The following is a 13,734-nucleotide window of genomic DNA, read 5'->3' as shown; positions in this document are numbered from 1 at the left end:
TTGGTAGAGATGGGGTTTTGCCACATTGCCCAGGCTGGTCTCAGACTCCAGAGCTCAAGCGATTTGCCCACCTCAGCCTTCCAAAGTGCTGGGATTACAGGCGCGAGCCACTGCGCCTGGCCTCGTGCTGCATTCATAAGGAGACTTTTACCACATGGAGGCTGGTTGAAGGTTGCAACAGAGGTTTGAAAGGTAAGAGTAAATGTTTATGTTAAACATAGACTTATGTGGCTTAGATTCTTTTCCCAACATCCATCTTCCTATCAAAATAAAATAAAACTTCTTCCCTAGCAAATAGAAAGTTGATGAAAATCAAAAGTAACCATATAGTTCATTCACTGTATTATTTATCTAAACTGAATGTTATTCTAAGCCTATCAACAGAATGCTATTGGGGAATATACAAGGGTTATAGGTTATCTCCTATCCTTAATGTTGCTGTTTCTTATGCAATAACACACATGTGCACACACATATACATACACACACTCACATGTTCACACTCATGCACAAATGATTTGGAAAGAATGTGAGGTGTAAGTGCTAAATTGTGTGACCCAGAGGTACATGCCATAGATGTACAGAGAAAGGAGCAAATTGCCTGGATTGGAGTGGTTGGGTGGAACTGGTAGGACCAGAGCCAGACTGAGGGATGGATAGGTTTGGGTGGGGAGTGGGAGGGTGAAAAACTGAGCTACATGCCAGAGGTGGATCATAGAGAACCTGCTCTGCATGGATGGAAGAGTGCATCAATTGGTGTGCTTCTGGTTGCAAGTAACAGTAAACCCTGACTTGCACCGAGATTATCACCAGAAATATCCCAGAACTGAAATATGAAGATAAGACAGTTATCAGGGCCACAAAGAGGTTAAAAAAAAAAAAACCTGAGAGGATAGTAAGATAATCAGATTTCCGCATCTGTGACACCCCTCCCCTCATTCTACCTGGCAGCAAGTGTGTGGAAAATTTCCCCCCAACTCACTGTTTCTACACTGGAGTAAGGAAGATCAAGGTCAACAAACAGCTCCCCTACCATCTTGGGTTCCCTGGCAGGAGATCCGTTCCTTCCTTAACCCACAGGAAGCATAGCAAGTACCTAAAGGGAGAAATAGCTCTGAGAACAGGCAGAGACAAAGGGAAGAGGCAGGACTACCATCCTCACCCTGGAAATTCTGTTCTGTAACTCAACCAAAGGAGGCACCAAATCAGAGTGACTATTTAGCAGCACCACACTGTAAGGGGTTCAGCTTATAGGTCCCCTGGGCACAAACTCCTAGCTAGGAAGGGCAGCATACCGATCAGTTACTAGAGTCAAAGTGAACCTGGGCTTTAAGGTGCTACCCAGGGCCGAAAAGCAGGCAGTGGCCTAGCAGTGAAGAACTTCTAAGCAAATATATTCAATAAAAACCCAAACAAGCTAGAGAAGACTGGAATACATAATCTTTCAATGCAAAGACAGACATACACCCAGAAGAAACAATGGCAAACAGGGAACAATGATCCTCCCAAATGGACAAACCAAAGAACTGGTAATTGACCCCAACAGGATGGTCACATGTGAGCTCTCTGACCAATAAGTCAAATAGTAGCTTTAAGGAAACTCAGTGATCTCCAAGATAATACAGAAAAGCAATTCAGAAATTCATCAGAGAAGTTTAACAAAGAGATTGAAATAACAACAGACAAAATCAAACAGAAATATTGGAACTAAGAAATACATTTGCTGAATTAAAAAATTCATTAGAGGCTCTCAACAGCAGACTGGATCAAGTTGAGCAAAGAATCAGTGAGCTAAAGACAGGCTATTTGAAAACACACAATTGGAGGAGAAAATAGAATAAAAAGCAATAAAGAGGCCGGGCACAGTGGCTCATGCTGTAATCCTAGCACTTTGGGAGGCCAAGGTGGGCAGATCACCTGAGGTCAGGAGTTCAGGACCAGCCTGGCCAGCATGGTGAAACCCTGTCTCTATGAAAATACAAAAATTAGCCAGGCATGGTGGCAGGTGTCTGTAATCCCAGCTACTTGGGAGGCTGAGACAGAAAGGAAGGAAAAAAGAAAAGAAAAGAAAAAAGAAAGAAAAGAAAAGAAAAGAAAAGGACAGGCAGCCACAATATGACTGAAAGAGGGTATATTTTGACCAGATGTCTGAGCTAGGAAAAACCGTGAGGAGAGGAGACAATAAACTCCAAACCCAGTTTAAGATGGAAGTCTGACTGGGCGCAGTGGCTCACGCCGATAATCCCAGCATTTTGGGAGGTTGAGGTGCATGGATAACCTGAAGTCAGGAGTTCGAGACCAGCCTGACTAACATGGAGAAACCCTATCTCTACTGAAAATACAAAATTAGCCGGGCATGGTGGTGCATGCCTGCAATCCCAGCTACTTGGGAGACTGAGGCAGAAGAATCACTTGAACCTGGGAGGCGGAAGCTGCAGTGAGCTGAGATTGCACCATTGTACTCCAGCCTGGACAACAAGAGCAAAACTCTGTCTTAAAAAAAAAAAAAAAAAGAAAAGAAAAAAAGAAAGATGGAAGTCTTGAGAACAATCTGCTCATTTAAAGAAAAGAGAAAAGGGGAGGGAGTAGGCTTTAGTTCCATATGTGTTGTGGCCTGGCTGGTGAATGTGCTATGGGTTTCCACAATAAAGGCCTGGCCAAGGACTCAGCATGCCCCAAATCCTAGATGAGAAACTTTCACAAGTCAGAGGGCCTGGCCCTTCTGACTCTCAGATTCTGAAAATTAGTTTTTACCTTGATTTGGACAAGAAGATTTTTTGGGTGGGGAGAGTTTTCCTACAAATTTGAAAACTTCTAAAAGCCATTTGAATTTTGTATCTATATTGAAATATGGGAAACTGGCCTTTGTAAAGACGTTTTTCACTTCTTTTTTTTTTTTTTTCCAAGACAGAGTCTTGCTCTGTCACTCAGGCTGGAGTGCAGTGGCATGATCTTGGCTCACCGCAACCTCCACCTCCTAGGTTTAAGCAATTCTCCTGCCTCAGCCTCCAGAGTAGCTGGGATTAGAGGTGTGTGCCACCATGCCTGGCTAATTTTTTTTTTTTTTTTTTGTATTTTTAGTAGAGACAGCGTTTCACCATGTTGGCTAGGCTGGTCTTGAACTCCTGACCTCATGATCCACCCACCTCGGTGTCCCAAAGTGCTAAGATTACAGGCATGAGCCACCATGCCTGGTCTTGTTTTTCACTTCTATAGAAAGCATGGGTAGAAAGGATGTATACTTGCATGATTTAAACTTCCTATGTTTCATGTAATTAATATTGCTTCAAAGATGAGTTGTGAATTTCTTATGGAAATTAAAGAATTCTACCTGTTTTGGATGAGAAATTTCATTCATTTTAGTGTTAGCCTACTATAATGATAGCCAGGGGATTCTATTCCTTTATTGTTAAAAAAAGGTCTAAACTTTATATTAGTAAGTTACTTTAGTTTAGAATAAACATTTTTTCCACTTGCAAAAACATCCAATATTGCTTTGTTTCACTTTTTGTCAAATGTATACGTATGTACTTATTTTTTGTTTTTAAAAAGTTTGAGACAGGATCTCACTCTGTCACCCAGACTGGAGTACAGTGGCTCGATCTCAGCTCACTGCAATCTCTGCCTCCTGGGCTCAGTCTTCCCACATCAGCCTCCCAGGTAGCTGGGACTACAGGTTCCCACTACCACATCCACTTAATTTTTGTATTTTTTGTAGAGATGGGGTCTCACTGTGTTGCTCAGGCTGGTCTCAAACTTCTGGGCTCAAGTCATCTGCCTGCCTTGGCCTCCCAAGTGCTGGGATTACAGACGTGAGCCACCATGCCAAGCCCTTAGTTTTCAAAGTCAATCAAATTATTAAGTAAAAAAAAAAAAAAAAAAAAAAAAAGTCATTTTTTCCCAAGTGGAAGACCACTTCCCCTATACCCACTTCCCCAATTTCTCCTTTGTTAGTGTCAGTTATGTTCTTTTGACTGATTCTTTTGGTATTTACCTGGATAACTTTAATTAACAAGCTTGTATTGCTTTATTTTTCAGTTTAAAACATTAGTTATTTTCTTCTATGAAAGTTGAAGATTTAGTTCTTCATTCTCCACGTATTTTCACTTCTGTCCTCTTGCCTGTCATCCCCAAACAGTTATGTTTTAATTTTTATTACTTTTTGTTAGAGATGGAGTCTCACTATGTTGCCCAGAGTGGATTTGGACTCCGGAGTTCAAGCCATCCTTCTGCCTCAGTCTCCCTGGTAGCTTGGAGTTTTCACATCAGTTTCCAATATTTGTGTCAGTGTGACTATCTGTGTTCAGAGCCAATCTTGTAATATTGCAACTACTTTTTTCTTTTGTGCTTAGCTATTAGTTTTTCCCCAAATTAACAACTGTCCTTTTTAAAAAAATAATTGCTTACTTTTCTGTGTGACTGTGGCTAATTTAATTCCAAACTCTCTGCTCATTGTCTGGGTCCTGTCCCAATAGGTTCATTTTCATCATATATCCTCCCAGTTTGGTCTCCATGCAGACCCTCTGGGCTTGTTGCTCCCACGCCAGTGTCCAGCAATCACTGGGAGGCTCCCTTCCCCGTCACACGGGGATTCTCTTCATCTCCATCAAGTCTCCAGTCCCTTGACTTATTTTTCATCTCCTTGTCATTTTACTCTGGGAGATTTCCAATTTTACCTTGAACTTTCCATTTCTGAAAATTTTTAATGTCCAATAGATCTTTCTTTGTTCTCTTGAATGCTACTTTTAAAAAACTCATTGCGGGCCGGGGCGCAGTGGCGCACACCTGTCATCCGGGCACTTTGGGAGGCTGAGGCGGGGAGATCACGAGGTCAGGAGATCGAGACCATCCTGGTTAACATGGTGAAACCCTGTTTCTCCTAAAATTACAAAAATTAGTTGGGCGTGGGGGCACGTGCCTGTAATCCCAGCTACTTGGGAGGCTGAGGCAGGAGAATCGCTTGTACCCGGGAGGCGGAGGTTGCAGTGAGCCAAGATTGGGCCACAGCACTCCAGCCTAGGGACAGGGAGAGAATCTGTCTCAACACAAAACAAAACAAAAACCAAACCAAAACAAAAAACCACACTGCATTCTTCTTTGATGAATACACTCTCTTTTCTCTATATTGCTGTCATATGGCTTTAAAAACATGCTGTCCTGACTCGGTTTTGAGTCTCCAGCTAGAGACAGGTCAGTTTCCCTTATTGATACTCACCGGGGTTCTGGAAGTTATCTTTTCCCTGCAGGGTCCCGTTTCCCCAAGTTTCTTTTCCCCCTTCTTTGGGTCTCCTTGATATTAGAGACTTCGGTGGAATGTCTCTTAATCCTTGGTGGCACAGTCATGATTAAGAATTGGGACTAAGTGATTAGTCATGATTAAGAATTGGGACTAAGTGATTAGTCATGATTAAGAATTGGGACTAAGAGCTCTCAGAGCACAGCCCGGCGTGTTGACCGAGGGCTCCACTGTAGGGTGATTGGGATGAGCCCTCTGATGGGGAACCCTCAAAGTCCACCTTTCTAGGTCTTTCTTTTGGGCAAGACAGGCTGGGTATTCATGGTGTAGAGCTTGGAGATGAGAACCTGGCTGCTGCGAGCAGGGGTTTTACTGCTCCATTGTTTAGGGTGTAAACGTTCACACCACCCTCCCCACTGAGTCTCGGCTCCTTCCCCGCAGCTGCGCCCCTGGTCGCCAATGCAGAGACCTTCTCTTTTCCCCTCCCCTGAGAATACATCCGTCCCCAGGCTTGTGCTGCAGTGGGAAAGGGCCGGTCGGGGAGTCGGGAAGGGATCCTGGGATTTAAAAGCATCTTTAACAGCTCCTCCTCAGGAACCCAGTCACACTTCCTCCCCACCTAGTTCCAGGGATACCTGGTGCTACCACTTTCCCAGAGGCTTTGAGCATTCTGGGGTGTAAGTCTCAGCTTTCCCCTTGTGTTTGGCATTCAGCTTTTCTCAGGTCAGCTATGTCTCCTGCCACTGGTCCATCTTTTTCCGCAGTGTTATCTCCTCTCCAGTTCTCCCTGTCCCTGTGGGCTTTTGTTTGTTTTGTTTTTAGCAATTCAGGAGAGAAAATTAGGTGTGTGTGTGCGTTCGTCACCTATCTTTCCCCTGAACTACAGATGTGTGTCTGTTCGTTACCTATCTTTCCCCTGAACTATAAAGTAACAGAATTGTTTATTGTTGTTAAGGATATACGGACACTGAAAAAATGACTAGAAATCTTATTTCATTGGTGTGTGCTCTTAAGAAAAAAGGAAATTAAAAAAATTATATTTAAATAAATGCCTCATTCTTTTATCTCTATATTCTCGAAATAATCTTGTCAGGCAGGCCAAGGAAGGTAAAGGAGAAAGTATATTCAGTCATCGATAGCTTTTTCTAATCAATCTCTCTCTCTCTCATTGATAAAGTTTAAAGATCGTACAGGTCCTCACTTCATGACAATGATGAAAGGAATCACAAGAGGACAGGTTTACCTGGTGAGCAGAAGGATTGGAAGCATTTTATCTCTGACATTGTTTAGAATTTCCAGCCCATGATGATAATAAAAAGCAGAGAGACTTTTGATCAATCGATTGACTGATTTTGAGACAGGTTCTCACTCTGTCACCCAGACTAGAGTGCAGTGGTGAGATCTCGACTCACTGTAGCCTCAGCCTCCCAGACTCAACCGATCCTCCCACCTCAGCCTCCCGAGTAGCTGGGACTATAAACATGTGCTACTATGCCTGGATAATTTCTTTTAATGTTTTTTAGAGACGGGGTCTCCCTATGTTACCCAGGCTGGTCTGGAACACCTGGGCTCAAGTAATCCTCCTGTCTTGGTCTCCCACAGTGTTGGGATTACAGGCATGAGTCACTGCACCTGGCTCAGTTTATTATTGTCTTTAAAATCTTCCTTGTTTGCATCTGTCTGGTGGTTTTAGTTGAGAATCTTGGGACAAACAGGCTTATAGCAATGATAGGGAGATTTTAGATTTTCAGCAGAAAATGGAAAATTTCTGGGACTTCAGAAATTTTCAAACTTCAGAAACTGTAACAATTGTTTCTAACTCTTTATATTATTCCATCTTTATAAAATTCCATGTGTGGAAATAATGCACGTTCTCATATTTAACTCCATCCAGTCATGCGTTTAATACATATTCATTGAGGACCAATTATGTGCCAATGTTGCTGAACAGGGGAAGGCCACAAAGGTATTTAGGACTTCCCGGCCGGGCGCAGTGGTGCACGCCTGTAATCCCAGACTTTGGGAGGCCAAGGCGGGTGGATCACTTGAGGTCAGGAGTTCAAGACCAGCCTGACCAACATGGTGAAACCCCATCTCTACTAAATACAAAAAATTAGCCAGGTGTGGTGGCACATGCCTGTAATCCCAGCTACCTGGAAGGCTGAGGCAGGAGAATCTCTTGAATCTGGGAGGCAGAGGTTGCAGTGAGCCGAGATTGTGCCATTGCACTCCAGCCTGGGCAACAAGAGTGAAACACTGTCAAAAAAAAAAAAAAAAAAAAAAGCCAGGTGCGGTGGCTCACGCCTGTAATCCCAGCACTTTGGGAGGCTGAGGCGGGCAGATCACGAGGTCGGGAGATCGAGACCATCCTGGCTAACACGGTGAAGCCCCATGTCTACTAAAAATACAAAAAACAAGAAAATGAGCTGGGCGTGATGGTGGGCGCCTGTAGTCCCAGCTCTTATGGAGGCTGAGGCAGGAGAATGGCGTGAACCCGGGAGGCGGAGCTTGTAGTGAGCCAAGATCGCGCCCCTACACTCCAACCTGGGTGACAGAGCAAGACTCTGTCTCAAAAAAAAAAAAAAAAAAAAAAAAGACTTCCCTTGGGGAGTGTCTGTAATCTAGCTAGAGAAATATCTTTTTATTTACTTTATTTATTTATTTATTTATTTTTTGAGAGGGAGTCTCACTCTGTTGCCCAGGCTGGAGTGCAATGACACCATCCGGGCTCACTACAACCTCCGCCTCCCAGGTGCAAGCAATTCTCCTGCCTCAGCCTCCCCAGTATCTGGGATCACAGGCGCGTGTCACCATGTCCTGCTAATTTTTGTATTTTTAGTAGAGACAGGGTTTCTCCATGTTGGCCAGGCAGGTCTCGAACTCCTTCCTGACCTCAAGTGATCCACCCACCTTGCCCTCCCACAGTGCTGGGATTACAGGCATGAGCCACCATGTCCGGCCGAGAGACGTCTTTTTAAATACTGCAATACAGGGCCAGCGTGAGGAGAGGTACAGCAGAAGTTTTCTTGACTTGAGCTACAAAAGAAGCCCAAAGGAGGATGGAATTGATCTTGCCTGAGGGCATCAGGGAAGCCTTCGGTTGGAGGGGACATCAGATAGCACGACAGCTCCTGCAGACAGTGGGGAGATGAAATCACTCAGTGTGGCTGAACAGTAGGATGCGTGGTGGGAAAGGGGCCTTTGAAGGAATCTGAAGATGATTCTTCAGGCAAGGGATTTTCAAAATCCACTCCACAGCAGGAATAACCTCCTAAGACTCCCTGGAGATCCTGACTCAGCCCTTCCTGGGCCCTTGGAATGTCTCTCTTTTTTTTTTTAAAGCTCCCAGATGTATAAATCAGACTTAGAAATCACTGCTCTGGGCAGTACGATTCCACTGAAGGAATTTGAGTAGGGAGAACATAATCAGACTGGCATTTTAGAAATATCCCTTTAACCAAAATGTGGAAATTGGACTGACTGACAGATTGGAGGCAGGGAAGCCCCACGGGAAGCTTGTGAGAAAGTGGGGACAGGAGCCACGGCCGTGGGAGGTGGGTGGAAAGAATAAGACCCGACAGCACACGGCAGTTGTGTAGCTGTAGAGAGGGGAGCAGAGCGGTCACATGGCGCCCAGGTTTCGACTGGGACAGTAACTGGGTAGGCAGTGATCAAGATGGGAAATCAGCAGAGGGTCAGAACTGGAGACAGAATGAGATCCTTTGGGGAACAATGAGTCTAGCTATCAGCGGGCAAATGTGGGAATGGATGTGAAGATTTGGGGTCACCCTTACAGGGATGCTACTGGACATCACAGGAATAAGTGAGTCACCCAGACAGAGGGTGAGGAGTCAGAAAGAAGAGAACGACGTTGTCAACCTTCAAGGTAGGTAGGACCGTGAGCGTGGGAGTGGGTGGGAGAAAGTGGTAGGGTCAGAAAACTGGCCAGGAGGAGAGTTGGGAGGAAAAGGACAACACGGTGTCCCCAGACTGGGGAGGAGGACAGCCTTAAAGCAGAAGGGTGTGGTCACCCAGGCCCACTGCCCTTCCTGAAAGCCACCTCCCACCCTGCACAGCACCTCCTGGGAGCAGGCAGCTGCAGCCCCGAGGGAAAGGCGAGGGGAGCAAAACTGAGGATCTCCCTCAATTATTTTTAATCTCTTTGCAGATTTCGTCAGTGCTCAGCAGCATTTTCTCCCAGAAACAAAGGCGGGAGGGTGCTGGGGGCCTGGGTGTGGCTCCGGGAGCCCTAATTGCTGAGTGAGACACTCCTCCATCCTCTGGTGTCCTGGAGAACGAGTTGGGGGAGCTGCCCGCCCCACCCTGCAGGAAGGGGCCAACTCAGAGCTGTGCATTACTTTGTACATTTCTTCTGATTTTTCTTCTGAGTTTTTGAAGCGTATGCAGTGCTCAGAGATCATTTTAGACACTGCAAGAAGACAAAGATACCTTGAGAGGAAAAATGAGTTTTTCTCCCTCATTCTGGGCTCTCCGCTGCTTATATTTTGAGTTTAAAGAAGACATTATACACACATTAAAAAGATTTATGGAGGCCCCTATTACTGGGTAAAATACATTCTGTAAGCCAGCCGTCTCCAGCCTTTGTGGGCACCAGGGAGCAGTTTGGTGGAAGGCAGTTTTTCCATGGATGGGAGGGTGGGGATGGTTTCAGGATGACACTGTACCACCTCAGATCATCAGGCATTAGTTAGACTCTCATAAGGAGCACGCAACCTAGATCCCTCACACGCGCAGTTCACAATAGGGCTTGTGCTCCTATAAGACTAATGCCACCGCTGTTCTGACAGGAAGTGGAGCACCCGGCGGTAATGCTTGCTCACCTCCTGCTGTGCAGCCCAGTTCCTAATAGGCCACACAGATACTGGTCCATGTCCGGGGGCTGCGGACCCCTGCTGAAGCCTTTCCTTCTTCAGCCATTAAGATTTAGTGTTTTTCATCTGAAGAACTCAATTCTTATTATGGACACAAATGAAGTGATCTAACCAGCAGTCCTGGGAAGTGAGAAAGACTAATTACCCTGGGTTGTAGTTATTTCTTGGATGGATGGCTTTGGATGGATAGCCAGGTGCTGTGAGTACGTTCATTGACTATTCATTCAGCAGATATTTTTATTGACTGCCTACTCTGTACAAATTAGTGTGGATGAAACTATGCCCTGCCCACAGGAACATGTCCAGCTGGGGAGCAAGATGGAACACGCATGCAAAGGTTTAGAAACACTGCAAGCAAGGCTACCTGCCGTTCCTGGCCAAAGGAAACAGAACGAAGAGCCACTGTTCCCCAGAAGTGGTTACTTAGGGTTGCTGTGATCCGGGAAGGTTCTGCGTGGAGGTGGCCTCGTGAGGTGCGCTGTGGCATATAGACCTGTCACCGGTGGAGGGTGTCCAGGTTCTTGGCATCTTGAACAAAGAATTGGACAAAACGCACAAACAAAGCAAGGAAGGAATGAAGGAGGTTTATTGAAAATGAAAGTACACTCCACAGTGTGGGAGTGGCCCGAGCATAGGGGCTCAAAGGCCCCGTTACAGAATTTTTGGGAGTTTAAATACCCTCTAGAGGACTTGGGGCATGCTCTATGTAAATGAAGAGGTTGAAGTAATGTTACAAAGTCATTTACTACGGAGAGGATATTCCCTGTCACAGCTGAAGTGTGAGTCGGCCTTAGGTTCCCCGCCTCCAGACCCTGTTTTCCTGCCTCAGACCTTGATCACTCGCTGGCTCTCTGTCTACTTTTCAGACTGCCAATATCCATTCCTAACTAAGAGAGTTATCAGAAAGTGCTTGGCAAGTGTAGCTGAAGTTACCTTTCTCTGTCCAATCCTCAACTCTGCTCTCCAGGCCCCAGCCCCTTACCGCTTCTCATGGGGGTCACAGCTGCCTGATTCCTCGTCGGCCGCCCTCATGAGCTGTCTCATTGTGAAGTCTGCCTCCTGGTGCATAGTGAGGACTTTATAAATGTTTGTTGAATGAGGAAATGAAGAGCCTTCTAGACAGAGTAGAGTGTGGGGCTAGCATGCGCTTGCAGTGTCCAGCTGAAAGTGAGTCCGCCTGTTGAGTTGGAGTCAGGTGTGTGTGGGAGGAGAGTGAAAAGACAGCCGGGGTCCTGTCTGTCCACACACCAGGCTGAGAATTGGGACTTTGTCCTGTTAGTACCAGAGAGTCACAGAGCGTTCTGGAGCAGGGGATTGACAGGGCAATGTGGGGGGAAGGTCAGCTTGCACCGCTGTGTAGAGTGGACTGGACTGGGTTAGATGAGAGGAGCAGAGGTCAATTAGGACTGTCCCAATAATGCAGGGGAGATGACACTGCCACTCCCAAAGCAAAAGATGCAGTTTAAAAAAATGTGTCTATCTTCCATTAAAGAATATTTTAGCCACTGGCTGGGCACAGTGACACACACCTGTAATCCCAGCACTTTGGGAGGCCAAGGCGGGTGGATCACTTGAGGTCAGGAGTTTGAGACCAGCCTGGCCAACATGGCAAAACCCCGTCTCTACTAAAAATACAAAACTTAGCTGGGCGTGGTGGTGGGCACCTGTAATTCCAGCTAGTCGGGAGGCTGAGGCAGGAGAATTGCTTGAACTCTCAAGGCGGAGGTTTCTGTGAGCCCATATTGTGCCATTGTACTCCAGCCTGGGTGACAAGAGCAATACTCTGTCTCAAAATATATATATAAAATGAAAATAAATCAAACAAAAAATAAAAAAAGAATGTTTTAGCCACTGATAGGGCAATGACATGTATAATTTATTTTTTTGTTAGTTTTTTTTTTCTTTTGAGACAGGAACTTGCTCTGTTGCCCAGGCTGAAGTGCAGTGGCACAACCACGGCTTACTGCAGCCTCAACTGTGTGATCCTCCTACCTTAGCCTGCTAAGTAGATGGGATCACAAGTGCGCATCACCATGCTCAGCTAACTTTTTAATTATTTATAGAGATAAGGTTTCACTACGTTGGCCAGGCTGGTCTCCAACTTCTGGTCTCAAGCAATCCTCCTGCCATGGCCTCCCAAAGTGTTGGAATTACAAGTATGAGCCACCACGCCCAGCTACCGCCTATAATTTTAAAACCCACATGAGTTTCATTCAGGCCATAGTAGAATGGCCTCATATTCTGAACAGGAACTGATCTGAAACTGACCTTTCACTCCTAAGGATGCCTTTCTTATAAATTCGGCCTTCTCTCCCCCTGTGAGTGGAATTCTCCCTGGAAATCAGATGGCAATGAAAGACTGGGATCCCTTATCTTTTGTGTTAATGATTTGGTTTTGTTTACTCTGACTCCCAGGAGAGACTCCCAGCAGAGATTCCTCGGGAGGGCGCATGTGTGTACAGGTGTATGTGTGTGTTGTGTGTCTGCACATGTGTGTGACTTTTCCTAGATCTGCTCCTCCAGATTTTTTTTTTTTTTTTTTTTTTTGAGATGCAGTCTCCCTCTGTTGGCCAGGCTGGAGTGTAGTGGTGCGATACCCGCTCATTGCAACCTCTGCCTCCCAGGTTCAAATGATTCTCCTGCGGTCAGTCTCCTGAGTAGCTGGGATTACAGGTATGCACCACCACACCCGGCTAATTTTTGTATTTTTAGTAGAGATGGGGTTTCACCATGTTGGTCAGGCTGGTCTCGAACTCCTGACCTTGTGATCCACCTGCCTCAGTCTCTCAAGGTGCTGGGATTACAGGCATGAGCCACTGCACCCAGCACCTTCTCCAGAACTTATCTGGAGCTAAACATTGTCTAGTTGCTGCTGACCCTAATCTCTGTTAAGAGAGTCTTGGTTCTCCACTCCCAGTGCTTCACTTGACCAGCTTCAACTAGTCTTAAAAAAAAAAAAAAAAAGAGCGAGATTGAGTTTCTTGGTGCTCAGTAAGCCAGGGCTTGAAAAATACCACAGCTTCACACTTCCCCAAGACTAGGGGCAGGACGGGTTTCAACAAACCTCTTGGCCTGCAGGCAAAGAGCTCATGGCAAAAATGATGGTTTAAATAAAGCTTGGGTGGGCCAGTTTTTAAATTTCTTCCAGGATGACTTAATTTGGCAATGATGATCGTGCATCTTGGCAAACAGAGGAGAGAACGAAAAAATGCATGGTAAAGGAAGAAAGAAAGGTGTTCTGTAGGAGGGAGAGGAGAGAAGGACTGGGAGAGAGAAGGGGCATCTGAGAACAGCAGCAGCAGCAGCAGAAGGAGAAAGGAAAAGACGGGAGGACCCGAGGAGGGTGGGTGAGAGGTGTTTGGAACAGGAAAGAAAAGATTTGCCTTAAGCGAAACTTTGACTCTTTGCTTTCTTTCTTTCTTTTCTTTTTTTTTTTTTTTTTGAGACGGAGTCTTGCTTTGTCACCCAGGCTGGAGTGCAGTGGCGCAGTCTCGGCTCACTGCAACCTCCACCTCCTGGGTTCACGCAATTCTCCTGCCTCAGCCTCCTGAGTAGGTGGGATTACAGGCATGCACCACCATGCCCGGCTAATTTTTGTATTTTTAG

The 13,734-nt window shown here is 45.7% G+C and overlaps 1 long non-coding RNA gene across 1 annotated transcript; it reads left to right on the top strand.

Annotated features, from left to right (window-relative positions):
- Window positions 1-11,646, top strand: LOC141410172 (uncharacterized). The gene is made up of 3 exons (XR_012434256.1): window positions 1-192; window positions 9,033-9,122; window positions 9,405-11,646. It is a non-coding gene; the product is annotated as an uncharacterized lncRNA (long non-coding RNA).
- The last annotated feature ends 2,088 nt before the right edge of the window (window positions 11,647-13,734 follow it).

The sequence above is a fragment of the Macaca fascicularis genome, chromosome 4 (assembly GCF_037993035.2).
Source record: "Macaca fascicularis isolate 582-1 chromosome 4, T2T-MFA8v1.1".
Classification (NCBI taxonomy): Eukaryota; Metazoa; Chordata; class Mammalia; order Primates; family Cercopithecidae; genus Macaca; species Macaca fascicularis.
The sequence above is the reverse complement of the archived record's forward strand: the minus strand, read 5'-3'. Positions and strand labels throughout refer to the sequence as shown.